The sequence below is a fragment of the Manis pentadactyla genome, chromosome 1 (genome assembly GCF_030020395.1).
Source record: "Manis pentadactyla isolate mManPen7 chromosome 1, mManPen7.hap1, whole genome shotgun sequence".
NCBI lineage: Eukaryota > Metazoa > Chordata > Mammalia > Pholidota > Manidae > Manis > Manis pentadactyla.
The window spans coordinates 219,984,488-220,004,747 of NC_080019.1; the positions used below are offsets into that span (position 1 = coordinate 219,984,488).

At 38.8% G+C, this 20,260-nt stretch overlaps 1 protein-coding gene across 11 annotated transcripts in view; it reads right to left on the reverse strand.

Moving 5' to 3' along the window:
* Positions 1–20,260, reverse strand: part of MITF (melanocyte inducing transcription factor) — a 202,440-nt gene that overhangs the window by 171,043 nt on the left and 11,137 nt on the right. Inside the window, exon 1 of one of the 11 annotated variants that reach the window (XM_057507479.1) lies at positions 11,703–13,619. The exons of the other annotated variants lie outside the window; for them this stretch is intronic. The gene's annotated coding sequence lies outside the window, so the exon portion shown is untranslated. Of the gene's footprint in view, positions 1–11,702; positions 13,620–20,260 lie in introns of those variants that run through there. 11 annotated transcript variants of the gene reach the window in all.

Below are 20,260 nucleotides of genomic sequence, written 5' to 3' on the forward strand. Positions count from 1 at the left end.
TAAGAATGGGTTTTAAATACTTGTAAAAATGTTGTAAATAGATGTTCTGTCATCTAGGCTTCTTTGTTCCATATATACAGCACAGGCAGAGTAGACTTGGCATATTTTTTAAAATAAGGGTCCTAGGATTTTCAATATGGAAAATGAGTACTGGCTTCAACTTCAAGTCCCCAGCTGCACTAGCCCCTAACAAGAGAATCATCCTGTCCTTTATAGCTTTGAAGCCAGGCATTGACTTCTCTCTAGTTACAAAAGTCCTAGATGACATCTTCTTCCAATATAAGGCTGTTTTGTCTACATTGAAAAATCTGTTGTTTAGTGTAGCCACCTTCATTAATTATCTCTGCTAGATAATCTGGATAATTTGCTTCAGCTTCTACATTAGCACGTGTTGCTCACCTTCCATTTTTATGGAATGGAGATGTCTTCTCTCCTTAAACTTCATGAACTAACCTCTGCTGGCTTCAAACTTTTCGTATGCAGCTTCCTTACCTCTCAGCCTTCACAGAATTAAGGAGAGTTAAGGTGCTCTGGGCTAGGCTTTGTCTTAAAGGAAGGAAGGAATATTATGGCTGGTTTGATCTTCTATCCAGATCACTAAAACTTCCTCCGTATCAGCAATAAGACTGTTTTGCTTTCTTATCACTCTTGTGTTCATCATAGTAGCACTTTTAATTTCCTCCTAGAGCTTGTTTGTATTCACAAGTTGGCTGTTTGGCATAGCTTTCACCCTGCTGGGCTTTTGACATGCCTTCCTCACTAAGATTAATCATTTCTAGCTTTTGATTTAAAGTGAGGGATACACAACTCTTCCTTTCACATGAACAATTAGAGGCCATTGTAGGGTTATTAACTGACCTAATCTCAATATTCTTGTGCCTCAGGGAATAGAGAGGCCTGAGAAGAGGGTGAGAGATGGGCAATGACCAGTTGGTGGAGCAGTCAGAACACACACAAAATTCATTAATTAAGTTTGCCATCCTTTATGGGTGCAGTTCACAGCACCCCAAAACACAATGATAACGTCAAAGATCACTGATCACAGATACCCATAACAAATAGAATAATAATTGGAAAGTTTGAAATATTACAATAATTACCAAAATGTGACACAGAGACACAAAGTAAGCAAATGCTGTTGGAAAAATTGCACTGATAGACTTGCTTGATTCAGGGTTGCCACAAACCTTCAATTTTTAAAAAATGTACAATCTGCACAGCACAGTAAAGTGAAACACCATAAAACAAGGTATGCCTGCATAGGATAACTACCTAAGTAATCAAGTATGTAAGTAAATAGAATGAAGAGAAAGATCAGGAAACCATAAAAGAATAGCACAGCAAGCTAACTCAGATGAGGGGGTAAGGAAGTGGGTGAGGAAGCAACCTTTAATCTGAGACTGAAAGATGGAGTACCAAATAGTCAGAAGAGTGGTAGGAAATGGTTTAGGATGGAAAGAAGAATGTGTCTAAAGGCCTGAGACAGAATAGAATGAAAAGGAGGCAGTGTGACATGGGAGCCAAGAATTCTTAGCTCTATTTTCAGCTTAGGTGTTAAAGGGCTGGCCTCATCCTTCTGAGAGTCATGGCACTTGTAACCATGGCAACTCCCCTTGGCAGCCAGGCCCTCAGCACCCCAGTGTATGTGAGGAGCCCCAGCTGAAAGGCTGAGGTGAGCAGCAGTACTCCTATCTTCTGGGAAGTTTTTCCCAGAACCCTCAACCTGGAAACTTAAAATTTTTCTAGGCTGCCCAAGATAATGCCAGTTAATGGAACATGAGGAATGGATTATGTCAGTAGGTTAAATGACTGAGGCCCCACCTTACTCCTGAGAGAGTCCTCACGGGCAACTGGAAGATAATGCAAGGTTAGGACAATACTTCTCCACAGGGGAGATAAAAGAAAGGACCAGTCACGTGTCTATCTGGGGCACCAGTCTATAAGGGACACTAAGATATCACAGGAAGTAGAAGAAATATTCTGATGCAACAGAGAGAGGGTTGAGATGCCCAGAGAATATTCTTGATTAATAAACATGGTCCCTTAACTGCCTTTAAAGAGTTAACTGCAGAACCTTGATGTGCTTAACAACTTGATGCAAGTTAGGGTAGAGCCAAATTGATAAGACTGTAGAACAGAAGCTACAGGGCCCCTGGCACTTCCTACCCTTCATGGCACTAAGTCTAACTGGATGACAAAAACAAACTTAAAGAATACTGGTGAAGGTACACCTGAAGATTAGTCTACCTGGGACTCCCACGGGCCTCAGGCTGGCCAAGGCATCCTGTCCTATTGTGTACCATGAAGAATCCTTTGTGGGGTACTCTTTCACCCAGGACTGTCTCCCCCTACTCAACTCCTTGAGGTAGAAGTTGGGCCTTCTTTATCATTCTATCCCAACTGATAACTCACTATAAACCTCAAAAAATCAGCTCTATTTTCTGTAACAACAACAAAAACATAGTATCAAGGCTACATAATAAATCTTATAATCTGTGTTTTCACCCATACCATTTAGTCTGTGAGCAACCTTTAACCTCATTATATAAAATTACTTCCTAGTTTGTAAGGTTTTCAATGTAGGATATTTATGGAAATTTTCAGGAAATTAAATAAAGTACAGTAAGATAACTGACACATCTAGGATCCAGCTCTCCATACTCAGAGAGAAATGTAATCAGTCACAAAATTGAAATACTCAAATTCACTGAGACGGGAGGAGGCAAGGCAGGATATCAGTCAATGCTTATAGGCAGTATCAAAACCTGGGAGGTCAATGAAAATTACCTAGTCCACTAGTTGTGTTTTATAAGAGGGAAAAAAATTGAAGCTGATAATGCTCAACTAATATGCCAAAACCATGACTTAAATAATCTCCAAATTCTCAGAACACTTTTCATCACCAACCTGGGCTGCCACCTGAACTGGGCAGATCATGTTTCTCCTCTAGCTGGGTATCTGCAATGGCTCCCCATTTTTGTTAAGTGAAAGGCAAAGGTCTTGACAAACCCCTATAAGGCCTGTTTCCACTCAGATCCCACCTCTCCCCCGACCTCATCTCCTGCCATTCCACCACTCTCCCCCTTTGCTGAGCCTGTCTCAGCCATGGCGGCCGTCATGCTATTACTGACTCAGGTACACTTCTGTCCAAGCCCTGTGTACCTCTCTTGGTCTGCTGAGTTTTTCCCCAAAAATACTGGCATGATTCACTCTCTTACTTCCTTCTGATCTTTCCTCAAATGTCATTTTTTTCCAGTGAGGCCTTCCTTGACCACTCAGTTTTAAACTACAAGTCTCCCCAAACCCATCCCTGCTTTATCTTCTCTCTAGCATTTATCACCATTTAACATATTACATATTTTATTTATGTATGTGTTTTTCACAGCCCTCCCCTCTGCCACATGGAAGCTCCATGAGTACACAGATTTTCAAAAGTCTGGCTCACCACTCTACTCCTCCAACCTAGATGAGTGCCTGGCACACAATAAAACCTCAGTAAATATTAGTTGAATAACTGGTTATATGGATTGATGGCTGGAGTTCAAATGTGGCCCAAATCCAGAGAATCCAAGAGCTGTGAAATGTCTGATGTGTCTGGCAGCTGCTGGGATGCAGCCTGTGGCCTGGGTGTCATCTACTATCACTATGTGCCCACTCTAGAACTGGCATTCACTGATGCCCTGTGTGAAAGTCAGTCAACTAAGGAATGAAGTGACATAAAGACTTGTCAAAACAAATCCCCTTTGAGGCTGTGTGACTCTAGGCTGAAAAGTGAAATAGCAAGCCAACATTTTTTTTTTATCAGAAACAGGATGCTCTTACATGTACAGATGCAGAAATCACTTCTGAATTGCTTCCCTTTGCCCTTCAGCTTAAGAGGAGAAGGGGATGATTTGCTTAGATTGGATACCCCAAAAAAGAGACTAGATTTCGAAGACTTTCTGGCATGAACCAAGATTTGCCATTAAGCCTGAATGGCTGGCACTGCTGAACCTCCATGCATCATTCTAAATATAAAACACCAAGCTTCAATTATAACTTAATGACAGATATATAAAGGGAAATATTAATAGCAGACAGAAACAAGACTGTAGGAACCAAGAGCAGATATTAAAAATACATAATATTTGGTCCAGCCATCAAGAAAAAAAAAAGTAACAATTCAGACAGACCCAAAGTAACATAAGCAGTGTATGCTCTTTTATGTTTAAGTACTCAAAAAAGGTTTGTATCCAGGCTTTATTTCATCTCACGAGTACCTGAAATAGTAAAAACATCCACAAACAAACAACCTGTCTGAACTTGACAGACATGGGCTAACCCTAATTTGCAATAATTAAATACCAGGGATCACGAATGCCTTGCTGATTTCCAGTCTGATTTATACTCTATCACGCAACACACATACAAACAGTAAACTGGGGAAGTTTTCCATTTGCAGGCTCAGCAGTCCTTGTCATGCACTGGGCATGCAACCTAATCCAATGCTTTTCATGGTGTGTCTAACCTCTTTACCAACATGAACCCCCTCTCTTTTTTTAATTCATTTGCTGGAGAAGTTGGGGTTTTATCTGAATAAGTTCCAAATGCTGGGACCATTTTTAAATGGCATTAATGTCACAAAGAATCATTTTCCAAAAGAAAGCAGAAGTACTAGAAAAGAACTAATTGAAAGTAAGTATGAAATATACTGAAAATATTTATAAGTATTTCAGCGTTTGCTACAATAGTAACTCCTTTAATTTCCAGGAATCCAGATTTCTACCATTAAATCTAAGATGGGTTCAGCTCCTTTCTTAAGGCCATGATGACTGAAGCAGGTATGTGTGTGGAAAGCCATCTGTGGAAGCCTCCTCACTTGCTAATGGCACACTGCAGGGGAATCATTTAGGACCATTCCAAATTATTAAGGCTATTAACTCTGTCTTGGGCCAAGTCTAATATACAAGTGTTATCCCAACAGGAAATGAGTTAAACTAGCCTTCAAAGACATTTAGGCAACTCAGAGTGTCTTGCAGAAGCTTCTCATGAAATTCTCTTGCTGTTGATTTTGCCCAACTTAAGTCAGAGATCACTGGAAATGTTCATTGCAAACAAAAACCCATATTCAAATGAGTGACTTCAGTTAGTTTTAAGGGACTCACTGGGAAAATCACTAACCATTGCCCAAGTCTCTCTGGCTGCCTCATCCACACCAACAACAGGTGCATGATAAATATTTAAGTAACCAACATGGAACAAGTCCAGCTCCACCTACATAAAGTCAAATCTCTGATCTGGAAATTCTAGACCATAAACAAGGACACATGAGAGAAGAGGATACAGCCAGTTACAATGCTGTATATAATTTTTGTCAAGTTTAAATAACACATTCATTTCAAAATGTGGCCACCTCCAGGTCAGTGTTAATGCTAAGTCTACACCTAAAACAATTCATTTCCCAAATAAAATTGTTCTCATCTTAGAAGAGTTTCTCTCAGATATGACCATTCCTAATATGTTCCCTACTCCACTGGTTCCTCATATTGAATCACTTCCTACGTTCAACAGTCTGGGACCTGGCTTTACTTGCCTTAGACTCTGACCTTATTTATTCTTTTATCATCTGTGTCTTGCATTGCTGCTCCATTTAACACTAGGGTTTTTGAGAGCCAGATCTACACTTTTAATTCCTCTCTACCCCTTTGTAGTTTCTTTATGCCTGGTAGATACTCAGCAAATACTAGTTGAACTGAAAGGATCACAGTCTTGGATTTAATTCTCTTCAAGTCTCCAACTAGTCTAATAGCTTAAGGACCAAACCTACTTAAAAATTAACTTAAATTGTAAGTGCAATGAAATCACTCCAAATTATTAACCTAACCACTCATTTATTTTCCTACTTGGAAAACCAAGCCAGCCATAGGGAATGACCTTCTCTGGATAGGTGACTCTAAGAGTAATGAGGTAATTTCCTTCAAAGATGATGAGGTTTTCAGGATTCTCCGGAATGCATACCTACCCATTAATGTGTCATTATTAATAGTTCCCTCTGGATAGAAGCAACCCTAAAACATTTCAGAATATTCAAGCAACTTCACACTGTATACACAAGTAATCAACGTAATCTCAATTTGACAGTCCCACTGCCTACACAGGTATAACCAATTAGGAGACTGATTTACTACAAATACTAGGAAAAGTGCCATCAAGTTTGCATAACTATTTCTATGCTCATGTCCCAAGGGTCACATTCACTGTTTTTGCGTAAGCAACCATACACATCTGAGTAAAAAAAAAGGATGAGAAGGTAAAGCAGCAAGTTTTGTGTCAAAACTAGGGTTGCCAGACCTAACAAATAAAAATATAGGATGTCAGTTAAATCTGTATTCAGATGAACAAAGAGTAATTTTTTTAGTGTACGTATCCTAGGGAATCTTTGGGACATACTTTTACTAAAAAAAATTATTCTTTATTCATGTGAAATTCAAATTTACCTAGACATCCAGTATTTTAACTGTACTCCAAATGCAGAAATTGTATTATTCAGTCTTCACTTTAAAAAAAGAAAAAGGAAAGCACATTGTAATGAATGTATTTTGTGATGCCTTAACTTTCAGAAAGAACACAGTTTTTTAGAAAGCTCAATGTAATGATGGTAAGAAAAATAGCTGAGTAAGGTATATGGAGTGCTATGTGCCAGGTAATGCCAAACCCTCCAAGTGCATTATCTCATTTAATTCTCAACACATCCTCATGAGGTAGGAATTATTATTATTATCATTATCATTGTTATTGCTTTACAGATAAGGAAAGCAAATACAAAGAGAACAAGTCGCCCAATGTCGTAGAGTAGTAGAGCAGAAAAAAAGCCAGGCACATTTAACAAAAGGGCTTACATACCCAACCAGTACCTCATTTTACAGGTAAAAAAGAAAATCTCAGTCATTTTCCCAAACTCACAGAGCTGCTAATCAGTATAGCTAGAGACTCAAACCTAGGACAGTCTGATTCCAGAGTTTTAGTCCCAACTACATACCACCTAGCCAAGTCACAAAAAATGGGCAAAGTGCACTTGCCACCTAAGCCAGCTGCAATTACCACGGTAATAAGCCAGAAGACCTCGTCTTCAAAAAACAGTGCTTGAGCCTGTTCCCTAGGAATTTTTATCAGATCCACCCAGCTGAATTTTGACTCCTTATAATCTAAAGATTATCATGTGTTGGATAGAGAATGTGGAAAAGATTTCTCTTTGGGGAAGAATTTGTTGTTACTGCCATTACTGTACGTAAACAGCTCTTTAAAATGAGCCACTTATCTAACGTCTTGGTGCCTTAAGGCAAATTCTTGCTCCCACACATGAATCCCTAACACCAACAATAACCTGGAGCCCAGACGTAAAGGCCAGTTTGAAGGAGCCACCAAAGCCAGCCTCACGATCTAATTATGTGTGAAAGACCCACAAGAACCAAGATCTTTCTTCTTGGATCTAGCAATACACAGTTGAGATTATTCAACACAAAACATCAGAGTTCAGAAAATATCGGAAGATATCTGGAATTTTTTCCTGGAGCAGATTTACCTCATATGCTTTTTCTAGGTGTTTGTTTACCTCTGGAATGAAGAGAGATGTCTTTAAATTGGGGTGTGTGTGTGTGGAATACAAGGCACATACAGTGTAATACTTTTCTAACTTTACCCTCAAAACTTACTATAAGGAGCAGAGAGCATGTTGGTCAGAGTATGAGTTAGCTGAAGGAAAAGGAGGGCTTCTGTGGATAGGATGGGCACTTAGAATTTTGCTCATGTAAGTTATAAAGAATACATAGTATCTATAATTGTCCATGTAATTGACCATCTCCTGTTTAGAATATAGGCTTCTTGAGGGCAGGGGCCATGTCCATTTTATTCACCACTGTGTTTCCTAGGTACATGGTAAAGAACAGGGACCCAACTATGTGATGAATGAACAATCACTAGTGTCACCAGTAAGCAGTGTACACACAGTCTTAGTTTTGCCCACACTGCCCTTGAAATCTGGGATCAAGGTTGCATCCCCTTGCAATCACAAGTTCTCTTCAAGGCTGAACAGTGCACGTGTATTATCATTTCTCACAAAGACTGTGAAACTGGAACCATTCTAACTGGCCTCCATGACACCGGATCTGGCCATCCTTCAACCTGTTCTTCATTTGGCAGCCAGAGTGCTATTCCTCTGCTTAAATCTGGCCATGCTCCCTGGTGTTTCTGCCATGATCACACTGTCCCAAAGGCCCCATACTGTGCTGTCTCCTATTGACCTGGAATGCCCTCTGCTCATCTGCTTGGCAGTCATCTGTCAACAGTGACCTCAAACTTCATTTCTTTTATGATACGTTACTCTTTTCTTCTCCCCTCAAAGGAACTGACTCCTCCATCTTTTGTCCCCAAAGGTACAGTTATGGACCTAGCCTCATATTCATGTCACTGTGAGTTCTAAGAAGGTAGAGCTCATGTCTTATGGGACAGCCACTGTACCAACCAGCACAGTGTCTGGCATGCAGTAGGTGTTCAACAATCACATTCTAGATGGATAAATGGGCTCTGGGGATTAAAAATGAAAGGCTTTGTCAATCTAATTGTTTCTTGGTACCTGACTCCACCAAAGGAATATTGTCTAGGCCCATTCATTAAGTTCTATCTAAATCTCCTAAATCTACATGAAAAATTAATGAAAGAAATGACAATGGTGTGTGCTGCTGTCATTGTTATTGTTTAAGTGAACACCTGCTGACCAAGGAACTTCATAGAATATTGCCTACTTTTAAGTAGGTTTGCAGCACCTAAACTGTAATGACCCAAAACCAAGGAACCATATTAAGGGATCTCAGAGAGAAGGTACTTCTGAGACAGCAAATCAGGTTCACTTCTAGTATCCATGGGGGGTTGTGAAAGCTTGGGACACTGAATTCAGAAGGGCCCTTGGCTCCTCCTGGGTTCACAGGACAGAGCGAGGTGATCATTGGCAACATGTCACTACAGTGTAGCTAAGGAAAAGAACAGCAGAATACCACACAATCACTCCAATCCAGTCCCTACCCTTCACTGTAAAAAAGAGGAGACAGAGTCCTCTTTAACGGTTAGCTCAGGGTCACACAGATCACTTGGTGGCACAGCCAGACCTGGAATCAGGCCTCCCAATACATTCATTCATTCAACATTTATTGAGTAACCATTAGGTCCTGCACGGTGCCATTTGCTGGGATAAAATGATAAACAAAAACCTTCAAGAAAGTTAAAAACAAGTGAAATTTAGTTTATTTGATGCCTAATCCTTAGGTCCTCTGAATACCTCATATGTTTCCAATTCCTACTTCCTGTCAGCTATTAAACTCCCATTATTATATTTAGTGACATCCCCTACATAAATGTAAAAGCTTTTTTTAAAAATACCTCATTCCAAACAATTCAACCAATTCATAACTATTCTTTCTTTCCCTCCTTTATTCTATTACCTGAACTTTTAAAAACTCACATTTAACCAAAAACTCTACATATTTGAAATGTTTTTCAGCTAGCTATACAATTTCCAAATCTCAATTCAAAGAATGTATCATCACCAATTTAGAAGGAAGTGTTGACTAAGGGTATACAGATCCTAAAGTGGCTACTTTCCGGGGGTTGAGCAATCCTAGCTTATATTCAGGAACTCAAATCGGTGCTTAATAGTTGTTACAGTAAAGAAATTCTATTTTTTTCCTAATCCAAATCTTACCACTCAAAGCTAAACTAAATCCATTCCACCACAAAGACAACAAAAAAGAACAAGTCAAGTTACCATCTTACATCAAATAGTATACACATATGATTTTAGTCTTCAATTCTTCTTTTTAATATCTTTTTTCTCTTTTAAAATCTGAAAAATTAATTAGTAGGAAAATTAACCAGGAAAAAGGACTGCTCTGAAATTTTAAATAATTTGGCCAAAAAAAAATCTTTTTTCAAAGAAAGTAATTGACCCAAAATGGAAATATATCTGTATTTATAATTTTCACTAAAGAGTTTCCATTTTGACTGAGTAAACATAGGATTTTCCAAATTCAAGTTGGTTTGCAAAATCCTGAGACACCTAGTAGCACTTATTTCCATAAAGTAAAAGGACACATTCTGGTCTTACTCTAAATAGGACACCAGAAAACAAAACTAATACTGTGAACAAACAAATCTTAGCTAAAACTCATTGAAATAATCCAAATGGTTTCCATTCCAGGGAAAATAGTAAGTCAGCAGTTTGCATACGGCTGCCTTTTCCAAATACACAAAATAAGCAAAACCACCAGCAGAGGAAAGTGCAAATGCTGAACCTTTTTCTATTTCTGTTTCCACAGAACTGCAATTTGATCAATACCACTGCCAAGCAGTGCTCAGCCACCATTTATATGCACACGTCCAGGTGGCCTCTGACATCCCATCCAGAAGACCAGAGAACTCCAGGGCAAGGTTCAGGAAGCCATCACTTACACCACAAAGACTGATAAGAAAACCTGGGCCTTAGACTGGAACTGCTAGATCAAGAACTAGAAAGCCCAAAAAATAAATGTCTGAGGGTGTCAAACAATCAGAACTGCCACAAAAAACACTCAGATTCTAAACAAGAAAACAACAGGGACAGAGCTAGGCATCCTTAAAGAACAAAAGGCTCTGGAAAAAAATAATAAATGAATCGCAACCCTTCCCCTAATACCAGTAACAAGAGTTGGCAAAATACTGTTGGGTAAAAATATTCTACTTAAGGGAAGTATTCAAAACCCTTCACCCAGGATAGAAGACAACCCAAGGTTCAAAATCTTGAGTGGGGAAGGTCTGTCCAAGGTTATGAAAGGACACATTAGAGTAGCATCCTGAGCACTAAGTTATTTTTGAAGAATAACATTAACAGAAAAAGGAAAATGAAAATTGTTTTAACTTCAAAACAGAGAACTTACTTCCAAATCCCCATCCTCCTACAGGACTTAGAAGGACAATAATTAGTCAAGAAAATAGCAAAATGAGGAAGTGGTATTCTCTTACAATTTCTGTTAATCCCCGCCAGCTGTAATTTAAGAAATTCAGTGACATCAGCATTTATATTGAATCCAGCAAGAATGACAGAACTACGACTGCAGAATGAGATGAGAGGGGGAAGAAATATGGGACGACTGAAAAACACATTTGAAAACGTGGAAAATGAATTCACTTTGCAGTGAATCACTCCAACAGCTTCAAACACCAACACTAACAAAAATCACATAGAAAATAGAAAAGGAAGCATAAGCACTCCAAACCTAATCAAATGATCCCGTGGAACTTCTGGAAAAAAGGTCCATTCAAACAAGGAAACTGAACATTTCCAAAAACAAACAGAAAGCGACCTGGCCATTTATGAACAGTAAGAACCAAAGATTCAAAATTATATAAAGATGGTCACTCTTTGAAAAAATCAGCTATACAAGAACCTGTAAATTGAGTTGGCATAGAGTCAATGCCATGGTCTCCTTTTCCCAGGTAGAGAAAATAGCTCATGGGAAAACCACGGAAATATTTCAAGGCGGCCCATTTAATTTCAGAGATGGACCAGAACAGGTCTGAATTCCCAACATAAATGCCAACCATTAACTTTTACTCAGCTCAGAGTCAAAGGGAGAAGAAAACCACACTAAACTTGACCCCCAACTACCCAACAGAAGAAAGCTGAAAACACTCACCAGGGCCGTGTTGGCCCTTTGGCTGAACATTGAGTCCGGTGAACTGTCTCAGAAAGGAGATTATTATGAAGATGTGAATGCAGCTGCTCTGCCACACACTTACATGCACCTTCTCTCAACACTAGGAAGGCTAAATTAGAGATAGAGTGATAATTAATAGGATCCTTGGCAGCAGGAGACGGCTTCTTTAGCAAACCAGTAATTGCTGCCTACTTAAAATGACAGGGAATTCAGCCAGGAAGGAGGAGGTGCTAATGATGGGCATCATAAAAGTAAAACAGACTTTACATCAACAGGTAGCTTGGCTCCCATTCAAAACTACCTCCTTATCTAAAGATGTGGTTAATGATGATACCAATTAAATCCCAAATAGTACATAGGAGGATTAGAGATCAATACTCCTTCCAGAAATATCACCAGATGCAAAAACAGCTGGTGAAAATAGATCTCCCCTCCACCCACTCAATCCCCTCCACCCTGTAAATGTCAGAAATCCCTTATTTGATCACAAAAACAATTATCAATTTTGACAACATGTCATAATGGAAAAGAAATTTTTTCCTAAGTGCTAAATTTTGACTTGGACATCCCATAAATGGCCACTCCTCCTGTTTCAGCTTCTTGAAAATATCCAGGCTGTTGAGAAATTTTTAACAGTGGCCATAGATACAGTTTATGCCCTCTATTCTGACACTAAAGCAATTTCCTTGTTTGTAACCTCTCTAGAAAAAAAAAGGTGTTTAGTTCAGAAGTTGTTTATAAGAACAACTGAACATTGTTGGCGAGGTACAGGAGAGTTAGCACACAATGCTCCAATTTGAACCACCAATTCTAGGAAATAAGACAGTACATCAACCTGCTAAACTGACTATCAAACATTCACCTAGACAATATTCCATCCAAGAAGAACAGTACCTACTACACACTCCCCAGCAAGAAGCAAATAAATGTACCTCTGACATCTTTAGATGCCGGAGAGACAAGGAGAGATGAGGATTCTATCTTCTGCCACAGGGAGATGTCTATAGAGATAAACCAGGGCAGGAGGCACATAGTTTCACAATGACTAACGCTGACCAAAACTCTTCATAAAATCAGCATCACAGGTAAAGACCCACCTTGTTCACTCAGGAAATCCCTGGCTTTCTGACGGTGCTGCAAAAGATGCCCTGGTGGCTCTCCAAAAAAGAAGATTACAAGGCTAAGGACTTTCCAACAAGACACAGCCCAAGAGTCCCTATTGATAATACCTCATGAAAATCTTCAAAATTTCTCACAATAATTAAATATACATGCAAGGTAGTGGATTGGGAGCAAAAGCATTGGAGATTCAGATGATTTACACTTTTCTTAGTACGACTGAGAAGTAAGTAGTTTTTATTTGGGGGTCTTTCACCTCTCCCACTAATAAAGAGGAAGAATGCTTTTACATTCATTCTGTGAATCTTTAGCCCATCACTGATGGAACCCACTAAGTATATGGCTCACCATTAAAGCCATCAACTAGTATTTTTATAACTTCTTCCTCTCTATTAGATCATTATATCCTTTTATTGAAAATATTTAATTCAATCATTTGCAATGACTAATGCTCTTAATACCCACATGTCAAGGCAGAAGTTATGTTCATTACACAACATTATGATGTTTCAAGTCCTTTGGCATTCAAAGATAAACAGTCCAGAATGGAACAGACTGGCTACAACTTTATGAAGACACACAAGAAAAGCAATTAACAAGTCAGGCTGGGAGGGGTTGGAGAGAGAGAGAAAGAGAGATGAGTGAAAAACATCAAGATGTTAGGAGCTACATATTCAGTGGTGGACCGTAGGTTGGCTATATAGACAAGACTTCTTGATGTCATCAACTAGGAACAATGGAAGATCTTTAATGAGGAAAATCTGTAACTTATACATCGTACCCTTGTGCATAATTAAGAATCCACCATCCCATCTTTTGCTACCTTTTTTGGAGCTTTCACAGCCTAAAGTCTTTCATTCTTTAGAAACAGCTTTGAAAACAAAGGACTATGCAGTCAAGCATGTTGTGAGCACCTTTAATACACAGATCTATTTATCTTGGATTCAGATGTTCAGCCACACCCAGAGTCTCTTGTCTTTACTTGATCAGACACCTAGTCCTCTTTCTACTCTAAAATCAACATGAGTTGTCACCCCTGATCACTTCCTATTCTGCCTCCCACCCTGGACCCCAATATACACAGAAAGAACTGCGGAAGGGTGGATAAGTTTGAAGCTTTCAAGTCAAATGGTCCTCAGTTTAAGTCTTGGTTCTATCCTTATTTGAATGACTTTGGGCAAGTGACATAAGATGGCAAAACCTCAGTTTCTTCATCTATAAAATGGGATCCTGCCTACCTCATATTATAATTGAATTATAAAAAGAATCTGAAATGTTAAACACAGTACCTGGTAGACAGTAGGTACCTTAATATGTATTTAATACAACTAGATCTGAATTATTCACTCCTCTTGTTTCAACTTTTTGACTTTTCTAACACAGGAAAACTCTGGAAAAAAAAATACACAGGTACCACCTTTCTTATCCCAGGACTAAGACAGACATGCACACACAAGCACATGTGTACACACATACAAACTAAACAAGCCATTCTTTTTATAATACACCAGGATATAGCACAAAAATGCAAAAGGCAGACTTCAGATGCAAGCAGAACAACACGCAACTTTCATTACTATAACCCTAGTGAGTTTCCATTTCCTAAAGGCAGAGGACAGGAAAGCACTAACATAAGGCACAGCCTGTAGCAAGGGCTTTGAATATGTTAGGTGCTGCTGTTATAGTTATTTGTGTTCTCTGTTGTTATTAAAACGTGTAATCTATTGGCTATGCAACTCAAAACGACTAGACCTACTAAAACAATTATTTGCTTCCCTTCTTAAAAGAATTCCAAGAACTCCCAACAAGTACCATTATAAACATTAATGGCAACTATGCTGATAATTACAATATGCTAATTTTCAATACACTGAGAAGACTCATCACCTTTATCTTCTAGACCATGCTTAAATAAGCCTGACCTCAAAAACTGCCTACACCAGAATTTCTAGTGCATCCTACTGCTTTCTGCTGGACTCAACAATGGTCCCCACAGTATCTTTGTGCTCTTTTCCCAGGTGCCCACTCTCACACTCCACCTTCCTAAAGAATGGTAGAAATTGTATCAAAATAAAGAATAATAAAATTGAATAGTCCTACTCAACTTTAAAGATCTAGAAGTAATTAGTCATTATTATCAGCAAATAAACTGTTAAAAATGGAAGATCAGGGTCCTGGAAAAGCTTTATTAATGTGGATTCATGTATAATCCACAACAATGTTAGAGCAGTGTTTTAAAACATTCTCCCCAGTGAGCATTTAAGCTCAAATAAAGAACTGCGAATGAAAGATTCAGGAAAACAATTTTTAATACCATCAACCCTCATTATCCATGGTTTCCCCATTTGCAAATTTGCCTACTCACTAAAATTTATCTGTAACCCCAAAATCAGTATTTGCAATGTTTCTGCAGTCATTTGCAGACACAGCCAAGAGGTGAAATATTTGAGCAGCCCAACAAGTACATTCCCAACTGAGGTCAAACAAGGTGACACTCTGTCTTCTTGTTTCAGCTCTCATAAGGTAAAAAAAAGTGCCTTTCTGAGGTCTATTTTGTGCCATGATTTTTGCATTTTTATATTTTTGTGTGTGTGATTTCACTGACCAAGAGGGCCCCCCAAACTAGCTGGATTACTGTCTAGCATTGCTAAGCACAAGAAGGCTGTGATGTGACTTTCAGAGAAAATACAGCTTTTAAATAAGCTTCACTCAGGCATGCTGTTGGCCCTGACTTCAATGTTAATCAAGAATATATATTAAATAAAATGTCTTTAAACAGAAACACACATAAAACAAGGATATATACCAATAAGCTAACAAAAATGTTGTAACCAGAGGCTCATAGGAACCTAACCCTGTGCATCCCCTAGGAGCCATGGTGCAGTATTCCCTAGTAAAATGTTTGTGGTGAGTTTATAGAACATAAACACCACAAATAACAAGAATTGGCTGTAATTTATTTCATCTCTGAGGACCAACAGTAGTGACAACTAACTCAGTGTGTTGAGTATTTATATACACTAGCCATGTTACACATTAACTTCTATAATCTTCACAACTGTTCCAATAGGTAATGCTATAAACCCCATATTTTACATGAGAAAACTGAGGCTCAAAAAAACTTAACAAGGGCCTATAGCTAGTAAGAAAAAGGTCAAGATAATTTCTCACACATTTTCCCAAAATAATTTAACAGAGTTCTCAAAAGTTACTGATGCCTTCCACCACCCTAAAGCACTTAACTGTATGTTCTTTTGCTTCAGGGTATGTGTGTTTCAATCACATGGAAAGAGGAAAATTCATTTTCCCTGCTTATAAGAGTCAGGACAGGAACTATTTAAGCACAAGTCAAGTTTCGATTAGTCATGACAATACCGGAGAAAAACTGCCAATACTGAGAAGCACTGCTTTGAGAATCCTATATGGGCTTGTATCACTGTGTGTATGAATTCTCATGAAGATGGCTCCCATTAAATGGTAATCAAATTAGTTCCCACCCCTCTGCACGTAATAGTTGATAGCTGAGGGAACTGGCCTAACAGACTCTTGAGCAACAACAAACCTGGGACAGGTCTGAAAACTTGCTGCATAAATCCAAAACATTTGAGAATTGACTATATGTTGGGGGTTTTTAAGATATGAAGAGCCAAATTATTTATTTACTTAGCAGCAGTGACAAAACAATGGTAGAACCAGCAGGACCTCACAGATTAACCACTTCTTCAATCCTTATATAAACCACTAAATGACACCAGTAGTAGCACACAGGTGCAGAGCAGGCCCAGAGGGGCAGTACTGAGGTACAGCAGTAAGAGCAGCAGTAATGGGGCAGTAGCTGGCATCTACTGCACCCCATCTACAGACAATACTCTGCTTACCTTGCTGAATTTTCACAGCAATCTGATAAGGCAGGTGACCTCAGTATCCATTAACATGTCTAAGCTGTAACTGATGAAGGCATCCACTTATGTGTGCAATATAATGGGAAAGATGGTTACTATTAGGGCTAAACCCCCTTTTTGCTTTCTAGTGGCCAGGTTAGCCACAGGTGTTGGAGAAAAACTATGAGGATCAAGAAAAGCAAGCTGTCTGATTGTGGTGATCTTTTCACAATACATACATATATGAAAATATCAAGTTGCATAACCTCAATATATACAGTTTTTATTTTAATTATATCTTAATTAATAACTAATTCAATTATATGTTAAGCTGGAAAAAAGAAAAGAAAAGAAAAGAAAAGAAAGGTATCAAATCGATATGAATAAAGACATTTAAATTTTACCAACCCAGCAGTATCAGTTTAACCAGTAGATGAAAATTCGCTTGGTTAACTGAAATGGTCTTTACAAATGCAAGGGAATACAGCAAACAAGTTTTCAGAAAGTTCAGCATAAAGGCCAAAGAAAAGCAAGTGTAAATCTAACATTTTACACTTATATATATAGCTTACATATATATATATAGAATTATAGAATTCTAGCTCCTCTAGAAATACATACACTTATATGTATGTATAAGTCCTCTACACTTATAGAATTATAGCTCCTCTAAGAAATAATTCTTTTTTTAATTAGGTTCTCATCTTTAAAATAGCTGTACAATGCTACTAGAAGGAAAAATCCTTGAAGAGGAAAATATATAAAAATTCTGAGGTTTGAGAATACGGGGCAGTATGGATTATATTGGATAAAGATAACTATATAAAGAGGCTGTCATGTTAAATGTGAAAAGGCAAAGTAGGAACTCACTAAAGACAAAACTGAAGCATAACAGTTAGGAATGATAGATACCTGAGTGGTGACAGCAATGGAGCTCAGCTGCTACACTGCCCAGTGTTGTGAAACCTAATGAGTACTTCTTTTTATTTATTCTTCTACCTAGCTATAGTCTATAATTATGATGAACGGAAACATGTTGATAAAGTCAAAGATTGCTCTAGCAAAAAAGTAACACCAGACTTGTAAATAGCATGTGCCATCTTTAAATACCTCCCTGTCAGGCATCCCACAGTTCACCACTCTTGACCTGTATCAACTCTCAAAGATCTTGATGCTGGTTATCAAATTTTAGGGATCATTTAAGTTCCTCTGCTCTTCTATATACCCTCTTCTTCCCCTGCTGCCTTTGAGATATTTTCTCTTCATTAAGGTATCTAAAACTAAAAAGTCATTTCAACAATTCATCGCTGATGCTATGGATACAGAAGGAAATAGGTACTGATTACTAAAAGCCAGGCTTTGAGGCTAAGCAATGTACCCCTCTATTTCTCTTAATGCACACAGTCACCCTATACCTTAGATCATATTATCCAGACACCCCATTTGGCCCTCTGTTGAAATAAGAGTAACTTGCCCAAAGACAAAAAAAAAACAACAAAAACAATAGGTAGTCAAATTGGAATTTAAATTAAAAATGTGTCTTACTCCAAGGGTTAAATCCAGAACTTCAGACCTATTAGACCAGATAGAGCTGTAACCAGTTTACAAGAAAAACAGTAGGGCTTTTTCTTTGGAAAAGGTCAGCATGCAGAAACAGAAAAGAAAAAAAATCAAAATGCTTTTGTCTCAATGGATTAGGGGTAGGTTGAATTTCCTGGTAAAGTAAGGAATCTGGAAATTTTCTATAGGCTCTATTTGTCTGATACAACTTTGGTCTTGCCCTTCCCTCTCACTGTCTGCACCTCTCCATCAGAGAAGGGAGAGACTGAGAACAAGGGGAATGTCTCCAGGATGTCAGGACACCCTTATGTGTGACAAAACAGATGCTGGCTGGTCGCAGTCATTCTGCCCCTCTGTTTTGAAAGCTCCTGCACTCTACAAACTGTCTGGAATTCATTAAGACAGGAAAACAGGCTGACAGTCCGTATTTCAAATTTTATTCAGCAGAAGTTTTGTGAAAAACAATTTGGTCATGTGGACATACTCAAAATCATCATCACCTTGTTTTTCAACCAAATCTTTTAGTCAAGTGACTGCAGTATGCTTTAAGTTTCACTTTTTGAGCCTAGCATCTACAGGGTCCTTTCTGATGTTAGCTTCTGAGATTTGGGCCTGAGCTCCTCATAGTAGTAAAAATTAGGTTAACTCCAAGTCACTCAGAGATCACATTTAGACTCAACCAAAAACCCTACCAGGGGTCAGTAATGTAGATCAGATAGCTAACTTTCTAGAAAGGACTTTTCTTTTTTTTTTAATCAGTGAGTAATTTTCATCAGTGATCATCTCTGGCCTGGCCATAACAAGCAGTGCTGCATTTTTTACTAAATGTATTCTAATTCAAGGAATTTTTCAACCCAAAACAGCAGTACAACTCAATACAGAGACACAGGATGTACAGTAAAAGCATTAGGGTAGTGGTTCTCAAACTGGAGGGTAAATCTGCATCTCCTGGGGGAGTTGTTAAAACACAGATTCCTAGGACCACCATTACAGTTTGATTCAGTATATCTGGGGCAGGGTCTAAGAATTTGCACTTCTAACACATTTCTGATACTGAAACTGCTGGTCTGGGGGCCACATTTTGAAAGCCAATGCACTAAGGTGATGGTGGTGGATGCGTTGTTGGGAAATGGGGTAGTGACTTCGCTCAACAAACTTGGAATAGGAAGCATTGCATAGAGCTGGGACTCAGGCAGTGTATAAGCTTGGGCAGTCCCCATTCAGGTAGCAGAAATCCCAATTAACCATGTCTACTCAGAAAAGGAATTTATTGGTTAAACAGCAGAAAAGTACAAGGCTAGGCCTAACTACGCCTACCAGGAACAGGACATGATATAGAAGTGAAGACACTACTAGGACCATGGCAGTTATGGTTAGCTATCCACCAAAATATGTTCGCCTTTCTAGGACAGAGGTGTTGCTGCCCAGCTGGTATCTATATATGCCCCAACCCTTACATCCAGATGCAGACATGAGACTGGCCCTTGACAACAGAATTTGAGCAAGAGTGATGCCTGTCACTGTTGGACCTTAGTTAATGCCTTCTCTCTTTTCCTTTCCATCACTGAACACCCAGGATTCCAGGGTCATAGGCAATGGCAGAACCAGAAGATGGAAGGACCTTGTGTTCTTGATTTGCTATATGGAGGAAAGCTGCCTACCAACGAGGCTACTACATGTATGACTATGGCATGTCACTTTGTTACAGTAACTAACATCAGCCCAATAGAAGGACTTGTTTTTTTCTTGGCCTCCAAGGTGTAGCTTTATTCTCATGCTCAACACCTTTCCTAGCTCAAGACCAAAGGATATAAAGGAAGAAACTCTGTAAGCACCCAAGCAAAACCCTGAGATTCATTTTCAGTAGTCAACATGCACCCACTGAAACCAATCTCTGTGATGAAGGAATGTGGCTGGCCTGTATCAGTTCTCCACTCCTGGGGCCATAAAACTGAAACACATGGGCTGAACATATGG